The following is a 26,590-nucleotide window of genomic DNA, read 5'->3' as shown; positions in this document are numbered from 1 at the left end:
CAACAAAATGTGAAAAGTTCTCCAAGAGATGGGAATACCAGATCACCTGACCTGCCTCTTGAGAAATCTGTATGCAGGTCAAGAAGCAACTGTTAGAACCAGACCTGGAACAATGGACTGGTTCCAAATTGGGAAAGGAGTACATCAAGGCTTTTTTTTTATTATTATTAATTATTATTATTGTCACCCGGCTTATTTAACTTAGATGCAGAGTACATCATGTGAAATGCCGGGCTGGATGAAGTACAAGCTGCAATCAAGGTTGCAGAGAGAAATATCAACAACCTCAGATATGCAGATGACACCACTCTTATGGCAGAAAGTAAAGGGGAACTTACAAAAGAGTCTTGATGAAGATGAAAGAGGAAGGTGAAAAAGCTGGCTTAAAACTCAACATTCAAAAAACTAAGATCATGACATCCAGTTCCATCACTTCATGGCAAATAGATGGGGAAACAATGGAAACAGTGACAGACTTTATTTTCTTTCTTTATTTACTTTCTTTATTTACTTTCTTATCACTGCAGATGCTGACTGCAGTCATAAAATTAAAAGACACTTGCTCCTTGGAAGAAAAGCTATGACCAACCTAGACAGCATGTTAAAAAGCAGAGATATTACTTTGCCAACAAAGGTCCATCCAATCAAAGCTAAGGTTTTCCAGTAGTCTTGTATGGATGTGAGAGTTGGATCATAGAGAAAGCTGAGCGCCAAAGAATTGATGTTTTTGAACTGTGGTGTTGGAGTAGACTCCTCAGAGTCCCTTGGACTGCAAGGAGATCCAACCAGTCCATCCTAAAGGAAATCAGTCCTGAACATTCATTGGAAGGACTGATGCTAAAGCTGAAGCTCCAGTACTTTGGCCACCTGATGCAAAGAACTGACTCATTGGGAGACCATGATGCTGGGAAAGATAGAAGACAGGAAGAGAAGGGGGACGACAGGATGAGATGGGTGGATGGCATCACTGACTTGATGGACATGAGTTTGAACAGGCTCCAGGAGTTGGTGATAGACAGGGAAGCCTGGCATGATGCAGTGCACAGGGTCAAAAAGGTTTGGACACAGCTGTGCAACTGGACTGAACTGAGTGTTGTGGAACAGTACCTGGCAATAGTATGCACTGTACACACTTTTGTTTAATGAAAGACTAAAGCAACCAAGGAGATTTGCTCACTGATCCATTCTAATACAGGGGAGTAATTTGAATAACTTCAAAGGTACCAAAATATTACATTCATATTTCAATCAGTGTGATTACATTGTGACAGATATAACTCCCTAATTACAGTCATACTGGGCTTATATTAAATTAGTTTGAATTGCCCATACTACATACTAATTAGGAGGGGAAGAGTAGTCCAGAATCATGCTAGACAAAAGGAACAATTAGATTGATTTTAAAAATAACTTTCCATAGATAATCCAAAGTGGAAAACCCACAGAATGTAACTGGTTTGCTGTTGTTTTTTTTAACTTTTTGTTAAAAAAAAAAAAAAAAAAAAAAAAACACCAAATTTACAAAATGTAGGAGTAGAAAAGAGAGTAAGTAAAAATTTCAATCAATTTGTATTAGTAAAAAAAAAATTTTTTTAGGGAGATTTTTATAAATTTTCTCATCAGTAACTTGTTGTTTAATAGCTAAACTGTGCACAACTCTTTTCCAACCCCAGGGATTGTAGCTCACCAGGTTCCTCTATCATTGGGATTTTCCAGGCAAGAATACTGCAGTGGGTTGCCATTTCATTCTCCAGGGTTTCTTCTCAACCCAGGGATCAAACCCATACCTCCTGCATTGGCAGGTGGATTCTTCACCGCTGAGCCACTTGGGAAGTTCCATAGGTAACTTATAACCTTTACCTAAGACATCATCATATGTTTTCCATCCATTTCCTAATCTATTATATCTTCTTCATTTTCCTTTTCCTAAACTCTCAGTGATAAAGAAAATAAACTATTTAGATGAAACTACATTCACATAGTCTCCCAAAGAACAGGACTTAATTGAACTGAGATACAGAAATTTTATAAATATAGTTTTACATTTTTATTTGTAGTGTTTTACACATTTTCCAAAGTGCTTTCACATCTTTATTTATGATCTTCATACTGACAAGTATAATAAGCAGACAGATATTATCACAACCTCTCCCACACACTTACACTTTTTACAGATGGAAAAAATTTTGAGTCTCAAAGAGATTAACTGACTTGCTCAAGGTCACAAAGCTATAAATGGCTCAACCTTGACTAAACTCAGTTTTTTCAAATCTAAGTCCACTGTTTTCTATCATAATGATGTATTATTTCACTCAACAATTAAAGAAAGGTACCACTGCATAAGTCTATGAAGACTTGACTGTAAAAGCACCTTCCTTCAAGATTGGGGATTTTTACATTCCAATCTATTATAAAAGTGCTTTGAAGATGGCACAAATGTACTAACATTCTTAGAGAGAAAAAAGGGAAAAAAAAAAAACAAGAAATCAATAATAATCAATTAAAGAAAATTTAGGATCCAAAGCAGTAGTAACATGAGACTGTTTATTCTGTGCATACAAGTTCAATGTTTTAGAACCTCTGAACCATCAAATAGATACCTAAGACCATTGCACCAGAGAGAAAGTCATTTAACAGAGGCCATTCCAGGTAAAATCACTTATCACTATAACTCACACTAGATTCACATCTGACTAACCCTAGCAATCTGGACTGAAAAATATAAGAATGAATGTTTTGCCTTCTCTCCAAGACTTAGCTCAGTTTCAGATAAACAAATGGCCCCATGACTTATTTCACCTGTACTTCTTTCTGGTCTTCTATAATATTCCAAGATGAAGAAAGAGGAATTCCTTTTACATTTCAGCTGTATCATAAAGCAATTCAACAATGGGTCAAGGGTCAAAAGAACTCAAAAAGAGTACATTCCATATGAGATCAAAAGCTTTATTTTTCTCATCATCAGAGTGTAACTGTGTCTCTGACCCTGATTAAAATTCTCCTACTAGAAACAAGACTCATTTCTGAAGCCAAGACAGGCTACCTTGGAACTCTCAAACTGCAAACAAGGTTGCAAGCCCGGTGGGTAATGGCATACATGGAACTAACAGAATCTGGCCAGGTGGGGAGAGCCATCCATCTCCAGGGCCAGGACAGACTAACCTAAAAACATGTAAGCCTTCAGTATACCTGGTTGGCTTTATGGAACAGCATTTGCCACCTCAGATACTCTTTTCTTTCTCCCATTTCTCAGCCAATCCTGAGGAACTGACATGTTACATTAGACTTTATCACAGTTCCTACAAGAAAATAAGTGGCTGGAGAGAAGTTAAAATAATTATGAAGATTAAAAAAAAAAACAAAAAAACTAAAACCTACACTAAAGGAAATACATGATCTAGACTTAATAGTGATTTTGAACCAAGGTCCTAGGTAATGAAAATGATCTTTGTCTGGAATATCCCCTGTAAAGCTTAAAATAAAGTGAAGAAAGCAAGGTATACAGGCACAAAATTTAAGGAGGCACTGATCCCAAAGGCTGTTCAAGTGTAGGGCTGGCACCTGAGTGTGAGTGCCTCCATACATTTTGTACCCTAAATGCCCCACGTGCCTCACTCTATTTAGAGCCCCGATCCACTATGAGAGATACATATAATCATCAAAGGCATAGCAGATTTAGTGACTACAACAAGAACCTGAGCAGAATTTGAAGTCTGAGATCCTGATCACATTCATCATGATTATCTTCTGAGCACAGTAAGAAAAGAATAGGAGAGGCGTGACATTTTTGCATATATTCTGAAATAAAGTTGCCTTAGAAAAAGGAAAAGCAGTGCTCAGGCCTGGTGCACTGGGAAGACCCAGAGGAATCGGGTGGAGAGGGAGGTGGGAGGGGGGATCAGGATGGGGAATACATGTAACTCCATGGCTGATTCATGTCAATGTATGACAAAACCCACTACAATATTGTAAAGTAATTAGCCTCCAACTAATAAAAATAAATGAAAAAAAAAAAGAAAAAGGAAAAGCTTATAGTGAAAACATAAAGTTTAGTGCTTACAGGGAGATTTCCATTTTGGATATGAAAAAAGGATCTGAAATTACCCTTCTGTGTAAACAACTAGAAATTATAAAAAAATACTGAAAACAATTATTTTCTGATGCTGAACAAAGGGATGCTGCAATCTCAGACTACTGCCCTAAAAGGGCAGTAAATGAGAGAGTCCTTCAGCTTTCTGCCTGAAAGCTGGCTGTTTACCACTAGCGCCACCTGAGAAGCCATTGACTGAGCCCACCAGGCTCCTCTTTCCATGGAATTCTCCAAGCAATACTGGAGTGTGTCGCCATATCCTCCAGGGGGTCTTCCCGTTCTAGGATTCCTGCAGTGCAGGCAGATTATTCATCATCTGAGCCACCAGGGAAGCCCGCAAAAGATTAGCAAACTAAAAGATACAGGAAAAAACTACTCAAAAAAAGTAGATAAAGGGGAAAAAAAGACATCCTTTCCCCCAAAATGAACAGTCTCAGTAACTTATGGGACAGTAAGCAATCTAACATGTTTAACTGAAGCATGAAGACAAAAGAGGTAGGGCAGCTCTGGAAAAAATAATGGCGGAGAAAATATCAATTAGTGAAAACCACAAACACATTTCCAAGAAGTTCAAGGAATTCACACACAATAAAGATAAGAATCATCACAGATTTTTCCTCAAAAGGTCTGCAAACCAGAAGACAACAAAATGTTCTATGTGACTCTACTGGGAGAACAATCCTGGAAGCTTGTGTTTTGTTTTCTCCAGACTTTATCCATGGACTTTTGCCCTTTGCTAATCTGGCTTTACATCTTTCCACTGTAATAAATCCTGAGCACAACTCTTTGTTCAGTCCTGAGAGTCCTCCTGGTGAACCACCACACGGAAGGCAGTCCTGCAGACTCCTGACACACTAAAATTAAGCACCTAACTAAAACTGCTTTCTTCAACATTGATGAAATACTTTTTCAGACAAATAACAGATGAAAGAATTTGTCACCAGCAGACATGGACAATGAAAAATGCTGAGGAAGAATTTTTGCATAAGAAAAATGATAGTAGACAAAAATGTGACTCTATACAAAGGAATGAAGAACACTTAAATGAGCAAATTTGTGGATAAATGTACGTTTTCTTTCTTATTTTTAAAGGCAACTACCTCAAAACAAAAAGGTGAATGATATCTATTGAAGAAGCACAAATGCTTTGTTTCACCAAGAGTAATAAAATAAAAAGATAAACTATATTTAATACTCTATAATTTATTAATATATTCAAGTTCAATATGTACATTAACTAAGACATGATAAATATATTAGTTATTTTAAAAGTCAAACCCCTTAGGATCATCTTAACTTCATTCAACTCCAAATACAAAGTTTTGATTTTTAAAGTTCTCAGCAATGATATGTGACATCTCCTTTAGTAATAACAACAGAATTCCACCCACATTTCTGTGTGAAACCTCAGAGTTCTTATCAAGAAAGGAAGACAACAAAGTTCATATGAGAAAACAGTCATAACTGGAGTAAATAAATACATCCATCATACCCTCCAAGCCACATAAAGCACTTTAGTTTACAACTGTACTCCATAGTTGGTATCTTCAAAAACATTTTTGACCCAAAAAAACCATAGCAAAAATTTGAAGTAAAAAAATTCTGGGGAATACTTACTTGAAAAGTAATGGTAGGATACACTAGGTAGAATCAAGTATTTAAATAGCTGTTCTACATTACAGCATACTGACACATATATATGGAATTTAGAAAGATGGTAATGATAACCCTATATGCAAAACAGAAAAAGAGACACAGAAGTACAGAACAGACTTTTGAACGCTGTGGGAGAAGGTGAGGGTGGGCTGTTTCAAAAGAACAGCATGTATATTATCTATGGTGAAACAGATCACTGGCCCAGGTGAGATGCATGAGATGAGTGCTCAGGCCTGGTGCACTGGGAGGACCCAGAGGAGTCGGGTGGAGAGGGAGGTGGGAGGGGGGATCGGGATGGGGAATACGTGTAACTCTATGGCTGATTCATATCAATGTATGACAAAACCCACTGAAATGTTGTGAAGTAATTGGCCTCCAACTAATAAAATAAAATTAAAAAAATAAATAAATAGCTGTTCTATGATAATACCTATTTTATCCATTAAGCATCTAATTTGAAAACATCAATTCCTTGAGATTCCCAGGTAGGCCAGCAGTAAAAAAAAATCTGCCTGCCAATGCAGGAGACGCAAGAGACATGGTTTGGATGCCTGAGTCAGGAAGACTCCCTGGAGTAGGAAAGGGCAACCCACTCCAGTATTCTTGCCTGAAAAATTCCATGGACAAAGGAGCCTGGTGATACGAAGAGCCGACTCACTGGGAAAGCCCCTGATGCTGGGAAAGACTGAAGGCAGGAGGAGAAGGGGACGACAGAAAATGAGATAATTGGATGGCATCAGCGACTCAATGGACATGAGTTTGAGTAAACTCCAGGAGATGGTGAAGGACACGGAAGCCTAGCGTGCTGCAGCCCATGCGGTCTCAAATAGTCGGACGTTGAGCGACTGAACAACAAAAACAAAAGAGCCAGTCACAACTGACCAACCAAGCGCAGCACACACCCCTTATCACCTACTGATGCATCTTGAACACTCAGTATCGGAGATCGATCATGCATTTGTTATTTAGGTTTCCCTCCCTTTAACTCTTTTTAGTTAATGTAACAATTAAAACAATTTAAAACTGTATGCTACTCTGTACTCAATCTCTTGAACTGAAAATCACATCACTTAACTCCTATAAGAACAATTTGGTGAGAAGACAGGTACTATTATCTCAGCTTATAGAGAGACAGTTGAAGGTCTGAGAGATGAAGTGATCTGTCCATAAACACAAAACTAGAAAGGAGTGAAGTTAGGATTAAATAGAACCTTAATCACAATCCAGCTCACTTTCTACTTTATCACAATGTTCCAGGCAACTTTTTAAGAAAGGAGATACAAATCGAATCTCTAAAGTCTCCATGTAAATGGTAAATAAGTCAATTACCTGAAGGTGAAAAAGGTTAAACATTATAGGTATCAATGAGACAGAGATTCAAATTTGTCAAGTATCTTCAGTCTTTTCACTACTCTTGTTTTTCTCTTTTTATAGACAGAAATGCTTAATAATTGCTGTATTGCTTTATATGATAGAAAGCTCTGAACATGGGCAACTATACCAGTATATATGACTAGCATGTTTTGACTCATTATAGAAATACAGAGGAAAAAGGACTAATTAAAAAACCTCAGAGCCCTAGGACACAACTAAAGTAGACACTGACTGCTTCACTATCTATTTCAATACCACTCAACTCTCAGTGGCAGTGACCCGGGGAACTGACTTCAGCTCAAAGGTAGGCCTGTCCCACTGCCAAAAACTGATTCAGAAGTGAAGAGAAATTGTGCCAATGAAATATGAAAAGAAGTTTTATGGCAGCTTCTGGTTAAGTTTGTCCTTTCTGATAAGAGGAAGCCAGATTGTTTCTTATTTGTAGAACATATGGTTCCTTCCTGGCAACCCATTAGACAACTACAAAGAGAATCCTGTTTGGTACAAAGCCAGCATTATGGAGAGCAGAGTGGAACAATGGAAAGAATCTAAATCCTTGGTGTCTTCATTAAGGTAATGACCGACTAATTCTGAAACCTACTGTGCTTCTGGACCTCCACTTATGTTATAAATCTCCTTATTGGGTGAGGCTGTTTGAACTGGGCTTTCTGATACTTAGAGATGAAAGAAGCCTAACTAAAACAGACACTGAGATTAATACACCTCGCTGATAAGAATATTCAAACTACATCATAACTGCACTCATTTAACATGCTAGCAAAATGAAGTCACTAGTTGTGTCTGACTCTTTGGAAACCCATGGACTGTAGCCTACCAGTCTCCTCTGTCCATGGAATTGTCCAGGCAAGAGTAATGGAGTGGGTTGCCATTTCCTTCTCCAGGGGATCTTCCCAACCCAGGGATCGAACCTGGGTCTCCCGCACTGCAGGCAGACGCTTTACCATCTAAGCCACCAGGGAAGCCCACATGCTGGCAAAGTAATGCTCAAAATTCTCCAAGCTAGGCTTTAATAGAATGTAAATTGAGAACTTCTAGATATTCAAGCTGGATTGAGAAAAGGCAGAGGAACCAGAGATCAAACTGCCAAGATCCGTTGGATCACCGAAAAAGCAAGAGAATTCTAAAAAAACATCTACTTCTGCTTCATCCACTACACTAAGTCTTTCAACTGTGTGGATCACAACAAACTGGAAAATTCTTCAAGAGATGGGAATACCAGACCACCTGACCTGCCTCCTGAGCAAACTGTATGCAGGTCAAGGAGCAACTGTTAGAACCAGACATTGAGCAACAGACTGGTTCCAAATCGAGAGGAGTATATCAAGGCTGTATATTGTTACCCTGCTTATTTAACTTAGATGCAGACTCCATCATGCGAAATGCTGGGCTGGATGAAGCATAAGCTGCAGTCAAGATTGCACAGAGAAATATCAACAACCTCAGATATGCAGATGACACCACTCTTTTGGCAGAAAGCAAAGAGGAACTAAAGAGCCTCTTGATGAAAGAAAACTGGCTTAAAACTCAACATTTAAAAAACTAAGATCATGGCATCCAGTTCCATCACTTCATGGCAAATAGATGGAGAACAATAGAAACAGTGACAGACTTTATTTTCTTGGGCTCCAAAATCACTGCAGATGCTGACTGCAGCCATGAAATTAAAAGATGCTTGCTCCTTGGAAGAAAAACTATGACAAACCTAGACAGCATATTAAAAAGCAAAGGCATCACTTTGCCAACAAAGATCCATATAGTCAAAGCTTTGGCTTTTCCATTAGTCATGTACGGAGGTGAGATTTGGACCATAAAGAAGGCTGAGTGTCAAAGAATTGATGCTTTTGAACTGTGGTGTTGGAGAAGACTATTGAGAGTCCCTTGGACTGCAAGGAGATCAAACCAGTCTATCCTAAAGGAAATCAATCCTGAATATTCATTGGAAGGACTGATGCTGAAGCTGAAACTCCAATACTTTGGCCACCTGATGTGAAAAGCTGAATCATTGGAAAAGACTCTGATGCTGAGAAAGACTGAAGGCAGGAGAAGGGGATGACAGAGGACGAGATGGCTGGATGGCATCACTGACTGAATGGACATGTGTCTGAGCAAGCTCCGGGAGATAGTGAAGGACGGGGAAGCCTGACATGCTGCAGTCTATGGGGTTGCAAAGAGTTGGACACTACTGGGACACTGAACAACAACTGATAGACTACAAAAGGTGCCTAAGAACTAAGATGAGCTCTTGAATTTTTAAAGATTTTAAAAACACTGTTATAAGTAGGTAATTTAGATTTAATAACATAAAATAGATAAAACAAAGTATAGATCTGGAAAAGAAATAGATCACCTCTATGCTTATTTTTTATAATTATAATTTTTCTCTGATTTGGAGTCCTGAAAAACTTGGGAGGGATGCAGTGTTCACGAGGGAGTTGTCATTATTCTGAACTGCATGCCCAGAGCTACAACTTGTTATTAACGGTTCAATATGAGTCCCAGGAAATATTAAGCCAAGGCCCTACTGATTTCAGTCTTGGGGCTGAAATTTTCTGGACGCTAAAATACAGAGAATGCTTGTAAATCCTAAGTACTATGAAAAGGGATACAGCTACCAAGACATTAAACAGAGATAAAATTTAAATTCCAAATCTGTACTTTAAGTTTTGCTGTTTTCCAACGTTAGAACCTTCTATACCTCTATTTACTATTCTTCACCAGCTCAACTGGTTATAGTCATTCTTGCTCTAACTACCAGCTTGGCTCTCCCTCACTACTGCTTTCTACTGCTTTGAAGCTTTCTCAAAGGCTACGTTTTCTCTCCCAGTTCTTCACAGGACTGGGCTTGAAGGTGAGGTAGGTACCCTCCCCACTCACTGCCCCACTCCAAACTATAAAAACACCTAACTTGGAATCTCTTATTATCAGACTATAGTAATTTACTGCCTCTCCTTACTGCAGTTATGTACCAAGCCCTAAACTTCATTTCTTGAAAATTTTAGATACTTGCTCACTACACCCTCTCTAAAGTTATTATTGTCATAATGCTTAGGAATCTCAATATCCACACACACACAATCCTTCCCCAATTCTTGCTCATCAATTCCTCTACATCCTCTTCTCCAACAAATACACTCCCAATCCCATTTCAAATGCTCACTCCCAAGGTCATACCTTAGTCGTACTTAGTATTAATGAGTGCAACCCCTATAAAGCATCACTTTCAAGCATTACACCCCAACTACCAGCTCACACCCCCTAATAGCTTAACTTCAACAATCCCAAGAGATATGCAGTCCATTAATCCTATATCTTTTCACTTCTGTGCACCTCCCCAAGTCCTCAATGCCTTTCTTACCCAAGTTCAATATACATTCAATCATTTAATTAGTCCCCTCCCTTGTATACACCCTATAATACTTGTCCTTTCTCTTTGTCGATCTTCCTTGGCTTAAACTGGTACCAATCCAATTTTCTGCATATTCCACATTAGAACCCACATAGCTGAAAGTGGTAATAAGGACACACGAACACAATATATAATAATTGGTTTCCCTTTAAATTCATGATCAGGAACCTCAAATGAGACATTAATGCTGCCTAGCAATTTCATTTTATTTTTGTGATTCATTCATTCTGCCACTGTCCTCCTACATGACTAATTTACTTTTCTCTACTTAAACTTCCATTACCTTCCCTCTCATTCTCACTCATTTGATGACCTTGTTCATTAATTCATTGAAAAAATAGAAGCAATATGAAAAGAACTTCCACAACCTCTCACAACTATATCTACCCACCTAACTGCATCTGTGCTCACATATTCTCATTTCTCTGTCATTACCATTGTGGACTATCTCTGACCCTGACCTTTGAACCTGTGCACTAGATCTCCACTAACCACCACCATCATTGCTCTCCTTACCAAATCAAATTTTCCCTCTCTACTGCATCTTTCCCAGACCCCTACAAACATGTGAATTTTCTCATCTAAAAAACAGAAATTTCTTCTGAACATCTGAAGTTACTACTACAATTCTTTTATCCTTCATTAGCAAATCCCTCAAAGAACCATTCTTTCTGCCTGTCTACAATTTCTCACTTCCTTTCTTCAAGAATCCATTCCAATTAGACTTTCTCCCACCATTCTACCAAATCTGTTATTGTCAGAACCACTAGTAAATTCCACGTTGCCAAATACAACAATCAGTTCTCAGTTCCTCATACTACTTGAACTATCAGGAGCATCTGACAGAGATTTATCACTCCTTCCTTCCTTCACTCTGTCTGCCTCTTTCTTCCCCTAGCAACAACTCTTGCTGACTCTATCTTCAAAATACCAATCACTTACCATCTCCACTGCCACCACTTTGGTCTAAGTTACCATCTCTCACCTAGACTATTGCAACAGCCGCCTAAGTGGTTTTACTAACTTTTGTCCCTGTCCTTCTTCAGTATGTTCTCAAGATAGTAGGCAGAATAGTTCTTTAAAAGGAAAATCTAATCACATCGCTATTATGTTCAAATTCATCCAAAATCCTTCTACATCACATACCACTTAGACTAAAAGTGTAGGTCCCTGAAATAACACCTAAGACCTGGATTGATTTAACCATCATCCCCCCACCTCCACCGCCCTCTGACTTCATCCTCCATTTACTCCTTACTCCACTGTGAACAGGATCTCGGAATTAAATACCTCAGGCATGCTCCAGCCTCAAGGACTGGGCATTTGCTATTTTCCTGGGTCTGGATCTTTATATTTGTCTGCATACCTCATTCACAGACTGCCTTCATGTCATTATTTAAATGTAACCTTCAGCAGTGAATTTTCCTAGCAATTCACAAGTGAAGTGCAGCCACGCCAATACTCAACTCCACTTTCCATGGTAGTATGTTATCCTTTTTTTATCATCACTGATGTGTTTCCAGGGCCTACAGCGTGCCTGGCATAAAGTGGTCATAAAACATTCGCTAAATAAATGAAACCACTTCCCTCCTTCAAAGATGATATCAAATTATCCACAGTATCAAGATTACATGGAAATGGGCCAATGAAAATCTCTCTCTCAACTTTCTTATTTTAAATACATCTAGTTAGTAGCTAGTAGCTCAGAGAAGGCAATAGCAACCCACTCCAGTACTCTTGCCTGGAAAATCCCATGGACGGAGAAGCCTGGTAGGCTGCAGTCCATGGGGTCCCTGAGTCGGACACGGCTGAGCAACTTCACTTTCACTTTTCACTTACATGAATTGGAGAAGGAAATGGCAACCCACTCCAGTGTTCCTGCCTGGAGAATCCCAGGGACGGGGGAGCCTGGTGGGCTGCCATCTATGGGGTCGCACAGAGTTGGACACGACTGACGCGACTTAGCAGCAGCAGCAGCAGTTAGTAGCTGGTTTATGTAGGATTAGAACTAGAGCTAGTTCAACGAATAACTATACTAATGTTGTTTCCATGAAAATTTTTTTGATCTCTCTTTTCTAATCTTTGATCACCTTGAGTTCTCAAAGCAATAAATATATTCTGCCCTTTTGGTACTTGCCAAGTTTTGTTCTTTGTTCAGGATTGTTTGTATATCTTTATTATCTACCCATAAACCTATATGAACATCCAAGGCCTCCATCTTCTCCATCTTAATACCTTTAGTATTTAGCACAGTAGTTTATTCTCAGTAGAGTCTCAAAATATTTGTTGAAGTGAATATGTAAGTCAGGCAAGAAAAGGATGAAAGTCAAATAGAAACAAGTGCTAGGAAACAAACAAATCTGTTTTGTTTATGGCAATATTGAGGCCTGAGAAGCAGTGACAGTGACTGATTTAGCAGATTTTATTCATAAACAAGTTATATACCCAAAACTTACAATGTGAGTGCTTAGCTTGGGGTTCAAGTAAAGGATTTTGGGAAATCTGTAAACATCTTGAAATTATACATAAAGTTTCCTTCTGGGCTGCAACATTTAAAATAGTCTCAAAGAAGTCTACTAAGAAAGCAGTTGCAAGCAAACTTTTTACGGAAACCATTTTAAAGTTGCACTTCCCATTATTTTCTAATGTGGTACTGACTGAATTAGTACTTTTAAAAGATCTAATGAATGACTCCAGAACACATTTCACTACAATTTAAATTTTATAATTCTTCAAAATCCCATGACTAATCAGATGGCTAACTACAGCACTCCACTTAAGAATGGTGCATTGATTTACTTTGTTTCTAAAATAGTAAATTCTAGAATATGCAATTTTATCATTTAAAATTATAGTTCAACATCAATACCATATTTTCCAGACTACAACATAGATATCATGTCAGTATTATGGCATCACAGATCTTAATTCTGTTTAGAAAAAGAAAGATAGTTATTACCTAACCCTGGCTTGACATTTTTCTTTAACAAAAGATTTGATCCCAGGAAGGTGATTTGGACTGAGAACACTAAATCATTAGTAAAATACATTCAAAGCAATTTAATAGTAGAAATAAAAGCAAAATGAAAGTTCACATAAGTTTGCATTTTACCTTTTAAAAAAAAAACTTTACAAAATAGATTATAAGCCTTAGGTTTTCTCAAAGGGAAAATAGTGTTTGTTTGGTTGGTTGGTTGGTTTTGATTTAAATACAAAGGATTCTAATAACCCAACAAAATAATCTTTGAATATTCACCTAACAAATTCCTAAATGTATCTAAGGAAATGGAAGGATTTTTTTAAATTAATAATTCATAGTCCCTGTCATAACGAAGTTTAAATAGAGGAATGAATGGTTTCATATGTCTTAAAATACAAATCATATGTTAAATGCAGTGTCTTAGTCTGCTCAGGTTCCTGTAACAAACTACCATAGATTGGGTAGCTTAAACAAAAAATGCTTATTTCTCACAGTTCAGGAGGGTGGGAAGACCAAGATTAAGGCACCAGCAGATTCCATGTCTCGTGAGGACCTTCATCCTGGTTCACTGATGATCTTTTTGCCATGTCCTCACATGACAGAAAAGGGTGAGGGATCTCTCAGGGGCCTCTTCTGTAAGGACACTAATCCCATTCATTAGGGTTCTGCCCTCATGACCTAATTACCTTCCCCCACAAACACCCATCTCCAAATATCCTCACACTGGGAATTAGGTTTCAACATACAAAATTTGGGGAGACACAATCAGTCTATAGCATGCAGTTAAGAGGAATATAAAGTGCCATAGGTATCTACAACATAAAATGATACCTAGTACATATATCTCTGACACAAAAACTTATAAAATAAGCATATACAATACATGCACTATGCACTACACACACTCGCACACACATAATCTGTATATCTACTACATATACTCCACATACATGTTAATCTACTATGTATTTAAACATATCTCCTAGTGGTTCTGCTTCTCTGATTGAACCCTGATTGACACAGACACCAAAAGTCACAACAGCAAGCAGAATTATATGGCCCTAACAGCAGTAACTGATATACCTGTCACAACTTCCACAGATATCTATATGAAACAAACTTAATAATCAAGTTTGAAGACTGACTTCTTACACATTTAAAGTCCCATATTAATTAAAGTCCCACATTAATAAAGTACTATGCAAAATTCCTACACCACCAGATACAAAGCAAAAATGCCCCCTTAAATCTTTTTATAGAGGTCTTATTAAGTGCAAGGTACTGAATCTACCCTCAAGGAGCACATAGTCAGCCTTTTTTAAAAGACTGCAGCCAATATACCAATAATTGCCTCCAAGACCATACTCGTGTATTAGAGAACCCACCATGCCCAGCTCCTGAATGGTAAAGCCCTATGTGCCAAGTCACCTGGTTCACCTAAACTAAATGAGCTATAGTCTCTCTCCCTATAATTTGGAAAATGACATAAAGAGAGTGACTAAGTTAAATATAGTGACCTTGGAAGTAAGAGGAAACATATTCAGAGTTGGAGTTAGTGCCATGGCAAGTCAAACCATGTACAACCCAAAGTTATGCGGTAACAGATAATATGAGGATACAGAGGGACCTACAATGCAAAAAAAAGAATGGGATAGGCATGCAGAAAGAAGCAAAGACAGAAAGCGTATAGCACCAAGAGAGAAGAAAGAAGTTACAATTGTTCACTTTACTTGAATGCCTCTCATGGAGGTACAGTTATACTTTATTTTCAGTCTTTGGTCACTGGTGAGGTTGCTCATTCAACAACAGGGAAACTGACTTATTTACTATAGACAATGGAACACTGGACAAACATAAAAAAAAAACCTTGCTTTCAAAAATGTTTTATCATACGGGAAAATGCTCATGGATATTGGTAAAAGAGCAAAATAAAAAAATTATAATGAATAATAATACCTTTTGTTTGCATGCTTAAAGGCACAGATAAAAAAAAAAAACAGTGCATAGGAAAAACAATAGAAGAAAACAAACCCAACAGTAAACAGTGGCTGGTCTTGGAGGAAGGAAATACAGTTGATTTTTGTGTCCTACAAATATATTCCAGTAAACGGATAATAAGATTAACACTGCAAATAGCAAGTGAGGTTACAGCAGGCAAAATGTAAATACTCTAATTGCACGCAGATGTTGTGTGGTTATTTAAATATCATATACTTAGTATTCACACAAATACTTCCACATTCTAAAAACTAATTTTGAAAAAAAAATCTGTTCCTTCCCTTAAATGACGAAATTTTTTTCTCTTATTTTATTTTTCTTCCTGGTCCTTTATTTTGGTGAAAAGTGAAGTCGCTCAGTCATGTCTGATTCTTTGCGACCCCACAGACGGTAGCCTACCAGGCTCCGTGATCCATGGGATTTTCCAGGCAAGAGTGGGCTGCCATTTCCTTCTCTAGGGGATCTTCCCAACCCAGGGATTGAACCCAGGTTTCCTGCCTTGCAGACAGATGCTTTACCATCTGAGCCACTAGGGAAGCCCACATTTTGGCTATTATCACTAATAAATGATAACATTTCCATTCTTAAGAGAAGCATATACATATTAAACAGAGGAGAACACCAGACCACCTTACCTGTCTCCTGAGAATCTGTATGCAGGTCAAGAAGCAACAGCTACAACCTGACATGGAACAATGGACTGGTTCAAGGTTGGGAAAGGAGTATGTCAAGGCAGTATATTGTCACCTTGCCTATTTAACTTATATGCAGAGTACATCACGCGAAATGCCAAGCTGGATGAAGCACAAGCTGGAATTAAGACTGCTAGGAGAAATATGAACAACATAAGATACCACTCTACTGACAGAAAGTGAGGAGGAACTAAAGAGCCTCTTGATGAAGGTCAGAGAGGAATGAAAAAGCTGATATAAACTCAACATTCAAAAAACAAAGATCACCGCATCCAGTCCCATCACTTCATGGCATATAGACGGAGAAACAACGGAAACAGTGACAGACTTTATTTTCTTGGGCTCCAAAATCACTGCAGACGGTGACTCCAGCCATGAAATTAAAAGATGCTTGCTACTTAGAAGAAAGTGTCAAAGTCACTCAGTCGTGTCTGACTCTTTGCAACCCCACGGGCTGTAGCCTGCCAGGTCCTCTGTCCATGAAATTCTCCAGGCAAGAATACTGGAGTGGGTAGCTGTTCCCTTCTCCAGGGGAATCTTCCCGACCCAGGGATCTAACCCAGGTCTCCCATATTGCAGGTGGATTCTTTACCCTCTGAGCCACCAGGGAAGACCAAGAATACTGAACTGGGTAGCCTATCCCTTCTCCAGGGGATCTTCTTGACCCAGGTATCGAACTGGGGTCTCCTGCACTGCAGGTAGATTCTTTAGCTGAGCTACCAGGGACCTTAGAAGAAAAACTATGACAAATCTAGAGAGCGTATTAAAAAGCAGAGACATCATTTTGCCAACGAAGGTCCATATAGTCAATGCTATAGCTTTTCAGTAGTCATGTATGGATGTGAGAGTTGAACTATAAAGAAAGCTGAGCACCGAAGAATTGATGCTTTTGAACTGTGGTGTTGGAGAAGACTCCTGAGAGTCCCTTGGATGACAAGGACATCAAACCAGTCAATCCTAAAGGAAATCAGTCCTGAATATTCATTGGAAGGACTGATACTGAAGCTGAAGCTCCAATATTTTGGCCACCTGATGCGAAGAGCCAACTGATTGGAAAAGACCCTGATGCTGAGAAGGACTGAAGGCAAAAGGAGAAGGTGTCAGCAGAGGATGAAATGGTTAGATAGCATCATCAACTCAATGGACATGAATATGTGCAAACACCGGGAGACAGCGAAGGACAGGGTAACCTGGCGTGTTGCAGTCTACGGGGTCACAAAGAGTCAGACACAATTTAGCGACTGAACGATGACAAGACCTTTTTTGTAAATATGTCGTTATTTAGAAAGACTGCAGCTTTGCACAACTATTTTATTTAATCCAGGACAATGTACAATAAGTCAACTACTAAATAACATATATGTGCCAAACATTTTCAGTTCAAGTTGGCTAAGTTCACTGGCCTGTCAAGATGTACTGACACCATAAAAAAATTAAAAAAAAATACAAAATCTTCAACTTCTAACCAAAACAGAGAAACAAGGACTAAATTTACTCTCTAGTCTGAAAATAGAAAAAGAAAATATATTGAACAGTTTCAAGACATTGGCTATCAGGCAATGTAGGGCAGTGATCCCTGAAATGAGAAACAATTAAAGATAAGCCCTATTATTAGCCCTATCTTCCCCTTCCAGCCTTGAGAGAGTTTCCAACCCATGGTGCAGGAAGGGAGAACTGAGGCAGAGCACAACACACTCTTTGAGTTTAGATGGAGCTGAAAGTCTAAAAGACAAAGGCAGCTAGAGTTAACAGAATACAGTACTAGAGAAGTACAGAGTGAGTACAGAGAGACAGAAGACCAGGGATTATACCACACATAACTACTTAGATGGATTTCAAGGGAACTATGTTGAATTTTTAAAACGCCAATCTCCAAGGTTACATACTGTATGATTTCACTCATATAACATCTGGAAATGACAAAACAGTAATGGAGACAGATTAAGTGGTTGGCAGAGGTTAGGGGATCTTTTTGGTGATGGAACAGTACTGTATCTCAATTGTGATGGTGATTATCAGAGCTACACTTGATAAAGGGGCTTCCCCAGTGGCTCAGCAGTAAGAATCCACCTGCAATGCAGGAGCTGCAGGAGATGTGGGTTCGACCCCTGAGTCGGGAAGATCCCCTGGAGGAAGGCATGGCCATGCACTCCAGTATTCTTGCCTGGAGAATCCCACGGACAGAGGAGCCTGGTGGGCTACAGTCCACGGGGTTGCAAAGCATGAGAACAACTGAAGCAACTGAAAACGCATGCACACTTGATAAAACTGCAAAAAATCATATACGCAAATGAAAACATGTCAAGCTGGTCAAACAGGAGTAAGATCTGTAGATTGTACTAATGTCAATTTCCTGGTTTTGATATTGTATTACAGTTATTTAAAATATTACCACTGAGGCGAACTGGATAAAAAATACATAGGACCTCGCTATCCTAATTTTGGAAATTCCTATGAAGCTATAATTACTTCAAAATTTAAAAAAATTAAAAAAATTTTTTACAATACACTCTTAACCAAAAGAAAAATACAATAAGCATAAAAAGTGCACCAGACCACCTTACCTACCTCCTGAGAAACCTGTGTACATGTCAAGAAGCAACAGAAGCAGACATGGAACAACTGACTGGTTCCAAATTGGGAAAGGAGTACATCAAGGCTGTATATTGTCACCCTGCTTATTTAACTTAGATGAAGAGTACATCATGCGAAATGACAGGCTGGATGAAGCACAAGCTAGAATCAAGATTGCTGGGAGAAATATCAATAACCTCAGATATGCAGATGACACCACTCTTATGGCAGAAAGTGAAGAGGAACTAAAGAGCTTCTTGATGAAGGTGAAAGTGGAGAGTGGAAAAGCTGGCTTAAATTAAAACTCAACATTCAAAAACCAAAGACCATGGCATCCAGTCCCATCACTTCATAGCAAATAGATGGGGAAGCAATGTAAACAGTGACAGACTATTTTCTTGGGCTCCAAAATCACTGCAGATGCTGACTGCAGCCATGAAATTAAAAGACGCTTGCTCCTTGGAAGAAAATCTATGACAAACCTAGACAGCAGTATTAAAAAGCTATGGTTTTTCCAGTAGTACGGAAGTGAGAGTTGGACTATAAAGAAGGCTGAGTGCCGAAGAATTCATGCTTTTGAACTGTAGTGTTGGAGAAGACTTTTTTTTTTTTTTTTAATATTATTTTATTAGTTGGAGGCCAATCACTTTACAACATTAACACATATATACGGAATTTAGATAGATGGTGGCGATAACCCTATATGCAAAACAGAAAAAGAGACACAGAAGTACAGAACAGACTTTTGAACTCTGGGGGAGAACGTGAGGGTGGGATGTTTTGAAAGAACAGCATGTATATTATCTATGGTGAAACGGACCACTAGCCCAGGTGGGATGCATGGGTCAGGTGCTCGGGCCTGGTGCACTGGGAGGACCCTGTGGAGAAGACTTTTGACAGTCCCTTGGACTACAAGCAGATCAAATCAATCAATGGTAAAGGAAATCAATTCCGAATCTTCACCTGAAGGACTGATGCCAAAGTTGAAGCTCCAATACTCTGGCCACCTGATGTGAAGAGCTGACTCACTGGAAAAGACCCTGATGCTGAGAAAGACTGAAGACAGGAGGAGAAGAGGGTGACAGAGAACAAGAAGGTTGGATGGCATCACCGACTCAAGGGACATGAGTTTGAGCAAACTCCGGGAGATGGTGAAGGACAGGGAAACCTGGCGTGCTGCAGTCCATGGAGTCGCAAAAAGTCGGACACGACTCAGCAACTGAATAGCAACAATAAAAGTGTACACAACTAAAACAAATCAGTCTTACTAAGATCTCGGACTTCCAATCTCCTAACTTCTCCAGAAAAATCTATGCACATAGAAACATAAATGTTTATTAGTGTGTGAATATGCATTTTATTTAAACCGACACATACACATCTTTTCTGTAGTTATGTCAGCATAACATAACTCTGTCTTGTCACTGTTTTTCACCCAATAATAGGTCTTATAGATAAGCTCATATAGAAGTGCTCTTTTTTCTTTCTTATGGTTATATGACATCCCATTGTATAATTGTATCATCAGTTATTTAACCAGACCCATATTAAGAGTCATTTAGGGCTTCCCTAGACAGCGTATTAAAAAGCAGAGACATTACTTTGTCAACAAAGGTCCGTCTAGTCAAGGCTATGGTTCTTCTAGTAGTCATGTATGGTTGTGAGCATTGGACTATAAAGAAAGCTTAGCACCGAAGAATTGATGCTTTTGAACTGTGGTGTTGGAGAAAACTCTTGAGAGTCCCTTAGACTGCAAGGAGATCCAACCAGTCCATCCTAAGGAAATCAGTCCTGGGTGTTCATTGGAAGGACTGATGTTGAAGCTGAAACTCCAATATTTTGGCCACCTGATAAGAAGAGTTGACTCATTTGAAAAGACCCTGATGCTGGGAAAGATTTAAGGCAGGAGGAGAAGAGAACGACAAAGGATGAGATGGTTAGATGGCATCACCAACTCAATGGACAAGAGTTTAGGTAAACTCCGGGAGTTGGTGATGGACAGGGAGGCCTGGTGTGCTGTGGTTCATGGGGTCGCAAAGAGTCAGACACAACTGACGACTGAACTGAACTGAATGACTCAGCTGATACAGAATCCCCCTGCAATGCAGGAGCCCTAGGTTCGATCCCTGGGTTGGCAAGACCCCCTGAAGAAGGGAATGGCTACCCACTCCAGTATCCTGGCCTAGAGAAAAATGAACTGTATAGTTCATGGGGTCGGAAAGAGTTAGACAGCCTGAGTCACTTTCACTTTCAGGGCTTCTGGCACTATAATGAATACTATAATGAACAAAGATAAATTCTTTGGATTATATCTGGATTCTTTTCTGTGTGTGTGTGTGTGTGTGTGTGTGTGTGTGTGTGTGTGTGTCTATTATAGATTTTTGGTGTTTGGCTACCATGACTGGTTTGACTGGTTTGATCTCCTTGCTGTGCGAGGGATCTCAAGAGTCTTCTCCAGCATCACAGTTCGAAGACATCAATTCTTTGGCACTCTGCCTTCTTTACAGTCCAGCTCTCACAACTATATGTGACAACTGGGAAGACCATAGCCTTGACTATACAGACCTATTTCAACAAACTATAAAGTCTCTGCTTTTCAATACACTTGTCTAGGTTTGTCACAGCTTTCCTGGCAAGAAGCAATTGTCTTCTGATTTCATGGTTGCAGTCACCATCCACAGTGATTTTAGAGCCCAAGAGAGGAATCTGTCACAACTTCCTCCTTTTCCCCTTCTATTTGCCATGAAGTGATGGGACCTGATGCCATGATCTTAGTTTTTTTTAATACTGAGTTTTAAGCCAGTTTTTTCACTCTCTTTTTTCACCCTCATCAAGAAGCTCTTTAGTTCCTCCTTGCTTTCTGCCATTAGAGTGCTATCTGCATATCTGACATTGTTGATGTTTCCCATCTTGATTCCAGCTTGTAACTCATCCAACCCAGCATCTCTCATGATGTGCTCAGTATACCAGTTAAATAAACATGGTGACAGCAGACAGCCCTGCCGTAATCCTTTCTCAATCCTGAACCAATCAGTTGTTCCATACAGGGTTCTAACTGCTGCTTCTTGACCTGCATACAGGTTTCTCAGAAGACAGGTAAGATGGTCTGGCATTTTCATCTCTGTAAGAGCTTTCCACAGTTTGTTACAATCCACATAGCCAAAGGCTTTAGCATAGTCAATGAAACAGAGGGAGATGTTTTTTCCTGGAATTCCCTTGCTTTCTTTATGATCCAGCGAATGTTGGCAATCTGATCTTTGGTTCTTCTGCCTTTTCTAAACCCAGCTTGGAAATCTGGAAGTTCTTGGTTCATGTAATGCTGAAGCCTAGCATGCAAGCATGACCTTACTAGCAAGGGTGAAGAGTGCAACTGTCCAACAGTTTGAACATTCTTTAATACTACCCTTCTTGGGAAATGGGATAAGGACCGATCTTTTCCAGTCCTATGGCCACTGCTGGGTCTTCCAGATTTGCTGACATATTGAGTGCCAACACTTTGATACCATCATCCTTTAGGGTTTTGAAAAGCTCTACTGGAATTCCATTGCATCCACTAGCTTTATTGGCAAAAGTGCTTCCTAAGGCCCACAACACTTCACACTCCAGAATGTCTGGCTCTGGATGACAGACCACACCATCATAGTTATCTGACTCATTAAGATCTTTTTTGTACAGTTCTTCTATGTATTCTTTCCATCTCTTCTTGATCTCTTCTGCATCTTCTAAGTCTCTCCCGTTTCTCTCTTTCATTGTGTCCATCTTTGGGCAAAATGTTCCCTTGATACTTCCAATTTCCCTGAAGAGATCCCTAGTTTTTCCCCTTCTGTTGTTTTCCTCTATTTTCATGCACTGTTCATTGAAAAAGGCCTTCTTGTCTTTCTTTGCTACTTCTTTGGATCTCTGAGTTTAGTTGGATGTAACTTTCCCTTTCTCCTCTGCTTTTTGCTACTCTTTTTTCTTCAGCTATTTGTAAAGCCTCCTCAGATAACCCCTTTGCCATCCTATTTTTCTTTTTCTTTGGGATGGTTTTGTTCGCTGCCTCCTGTACGATATTACAGACCTCCATCCACAGTTCTTTAGGCACACTGTTTACTACATCTAATCCCTGTATATTCATAGGAGATTTGATCTAAGTCATACCTGGCTGGCCTAGGGGTTTTTGTCACTTTCTTTAGTCTATAAGCCTGAATTTTGCTATGAGAAGCTGATAATCTGAGCCATCATACAAAAATATGATAAAAGGCTATCTGTATAACTTTTGGGGTCCTTTCCTCATTTGTAAAACAGGGCTAAATGAGGCACTCTACATAAGGCGCTTAAATCTACCCTGAACAAAATTTAAAATCTAACAAATGTAGCTATAATTCTAAATATATTATGGCCAGAGCATCTCCTAATGTACATACCAGTTTACATGTGTGCTAAGTCCCTTTAGTCATGTCTGATTCTTTGCGACCACATGTACTGTAGCCCACCAGGCTCCACTGTCCATGGGATTCTCCAGGCAAGAATATTGGATTGGGTTGCTATGCCTTCCTCCAGGGGATCCTTCTGACCCAGGGATCGAAACCATGTCTCTTGTGTCTCCTGCATTGGAAGGCAGATTCTTTACCACTAGCGCCACAAGTGAGGCTAGTGTGGCATGACTTGTCCTCTGTGACCCCAAGCTGGCTCCCAGTGATTAGTGTTTTCTAAATATATACCAAAATATATAAAATATTATATACCAAAATATATATGTTCAATAATCTGAGAATTTGTTCAGGAATGACACCAAGATCATCAGTTTATTATTATTACCTGCAACATTTTTTCCAACATTGTGTATCAGCAGCTAAAACACTCTATTATAACAGGTGTTAAAAAAAAAGTTTGTTGTATTCTTTTTAAAAATCAGGATTAATTCCTTATTTTCAATAAATCTGCCATTAGGAGAAAGCTGGGTGAAAGGTACATAGGAATTCTTTATACTACACAATTCTCTATACTCTGTTATATATATACATATATATAACTATTTCAAAAGTAAATTTTTTTTTTAATCAAGATCTTTTCCTGCCTCTGGTTTTCTTAAAGTGAAATGAAAATCACTCAGTCGTGTCTGACTGTTTGTGACCCCATGGACTATACAGTCTGTGGAATTCTACAGGCCAGAACACTGGGGTGGGTAGCCTTTCCCTTCTCCAGGGGATCTTGCCAACCCAGGGATCGAACGTAGGTCTCCCTCATTGCAGGCGGATTCTTTACCAGCTGAGCCACAAGGGAAGGTTTTCTTAAAACTACTAAAATATTACCAACCACTAACAGGTGCAAATTCTTTAGCAGCCTTTACAGTCTTATAATTAATCTGAAATAGGAGACATGAATTCCAGCAAGTAGAAACTCTCATAATACCCCTAAATTATCCTGGGCCACAAAGAGTTAGTATTCAGTAAACAATTTTTTTTTTTAGATATTTTTTATTTTATTTTTAGAAACAAGGGCTTAAAAAAAAAAAACTCTCTCCAAAGCAATTATCTTTTCCCTAAAGCTCTAAAGTTCTGTACAACCAATTAAACCTTCTGATTCTTATTGCTCAAATCACTTATTTAGCAGCAGCCTCCAAGTCAAGCTCAAAAAGATTTTTGACTGTATGAGACAAATTAGTACTTAAACTATTAGTACGAAAATCTTTAAAAATTATATTTTAAAATACTTTGTATCATGGCTGATTGGTTTTCAAATTAGGAAATAAGAGTTCAGGGAAATGATGAATTTCATTTACAACTATTCAAGCTCAAACTTTCACTGTTAAGCAACAAAGTCATGAAAATTCCGCTAAAACTGTACTTGCCAAAGAAATCCTAAAATAATACCTAAAGACAAAGTATCTTGCCGCTATGTATCTCAAAACAGCTTTTGTACTTTTAAAGAGTTTCTTTCAGGCATCAACTGTCTAATTTTCAAAAACTTGGCTTTCCTTTTTGGAATAGTACTACAGAATCAGTACTATAAACAGAAGCGCTATTGTCAAAGAATTGATCCAATAATAAAAAGAGCTAAGGCCACTTGTCTTATAGAAAATTACAGCCAGATGCTGCCAGACCCTGCTTTTCTTCCTTCTGGGCCAGTAGCCAGATACTAATCATTTTTAGACCCTTTCTAATTTTTAGTACACAATTTAGTACACAATACCACATCTGAACTAGACAGTATTTTAATGAATGTTCTCCATAATTTGTCTAATGTTTTGGCACACACACACACTTGATTTACAATACCTCGGAAGTACCTATAAAAAAGTGGTAACAGTAGTTGTCTCTGGGGCGACTATTTGGGTCCTTGAATTTTGTAAGTTTTTTTAATAACTATTCAAGAAATTAATTTATCTATTAACAGAAAAAACTACTATGATAAAACATTAATTCTAGTTAAAATATTTTACCTTATAAAATAATGCATGTGGTTTTCTTTTAAAGGTCTTTTCATTTAATGGGTAACTTTTAAAAAAATTTTGCAACGCTCTTCAATTATAATCAAAGAAATACAAAGTCAGATCATTTTTGCTTATTAAATTGGATTCAAAAAATTTTTTAATTTATTTATTTTGGGGGCCACACTACACAGCATGAGGGATCTTGGTTCCCTGACCAGGGACTGAAACCATGTCCTCTACAGTGGAAGCAAGGAGTCCTAACCACTAGACTGCCAGGAATTCTAGGGAATTCCCTAGAAAAGGTTTTTAAGACTAATACTGATACTGGTATGTAAACTGGGATAACCTTTCTAGAAAGTAATATGGCAATATTTAATTGTTTTAAGGTCTTAGCTTTTTTTTTTTTTTTAACATGTTAAGAAAACTTTTATTTTGGGGCTACACATTTCCTTGCTGCTTTTTTTTTTTTTTTTTTTTTTTTAAGGTCTTAGCTTTTGACTAAACATTTTTATTCTTATCCTAAGAAAATAATCAAGTATGGAGAAACATTTATGCACAAAGATTTTCTTCAGTGTTCTTTGAAGAAGAAAAAAATATTCAATAATTGGGAATGGTTAAATCATTACACATTCATTCAACAGAATTTTATGCTGCTATTAAAAATTCAGTTTTGAAGCAATTTTAACAAAGTAGGAAAATTTTTATTATATAAATTCATGATAGGAGGAAAAACAGTATACAAATGAATCAATATATTCATGGAATGAGGAAGAATGTGTACCATAATGTTTGTTAAGCTTATATTTGAGCTGAAGCATTAGATTTTGTGTTTTGCATTTCTCCAAGTATTTAAAATGAGTCCCTGCTGCTGCTGCTGCTGCTGCTAAGTCACTTCAGTTGTGTCCGACTCTGTGCGACCCCATAGACGGCAGCCCACCAGGCTCCCTGGTCCCTGGGATTCTCCAGGCAAGAACACTGGAGTGGGCTGCCATTTCCTTCCCCAATGCATGAAACTGAAAAGTGAAAGTGAAGTCGCTCAGTCGTGTCCGACTCTTGGTGACCCCACAGACTGCAGCCTACCAGGCTCCTCCATCCATGGGACTTTCCAGGCAAGAGTACTGGAGTGGGTTGCCATTGCCTTCTCCGAAAATGAGTCCCTAGAAACTTATAAAATTAGGTGGGAAAAAACAAGCTACACACACATACATTCTTAAGTTTATAATACTGCAAAACTGATGTGATATTTAAACAGATGAAATAAAATTTTCTAATTAATAACATTTATGAAAGCTGTGACAACCTAACTAAGAATCATTAAGATCACTCCTACTATACAATAAGCACTACCAGCTAGGTTATTTTTTAATCAATAAAAAAGACTCTG

At 38.5% G+C, this 26,590-nt stretch overlaps 1 protein-coding gene and 1 non-coding gene across 2 annotated transcripts in view; both read right to left on the bottom strand.

Moving 5' to 3' along the window:
• GLCE (glucuronic acid epimerase) overlaps positions 1-26,590 on the bottom strand; it is a 110,923-nt gene that overhangs the window by 74,460 nt on the left and 9,873 nt on the right. The window lies entirely within an intron of this gene.
• On the bottom strand, positions 8,029-8,100 carry TRNAC-GCA (transfer RNA cysteine (anticodon GCA)). Its single transcript has one exon. It is a non-coding gene; the product is annotated as a tRNA-Cys (tRNA).

This window comes from Muntiacus reevesi, chromosome 7 (genome assembly GCF_963930625.1).
Source record: "Muntiacus reevesi chromosome 7, mMunRee1.1, whole genome shotgun sequence".
Lineage (NCBI taxonomy): Eukaryota > Metazoa > Chordata > Mammalia > Artiodactyla > Cervidae > Muntiacus > Muntiacus reevesi.
Note: the sequence above shows the minus strand (reverse complement) of the source record. Positions and strands in the feature narration are given on the sequence as shown.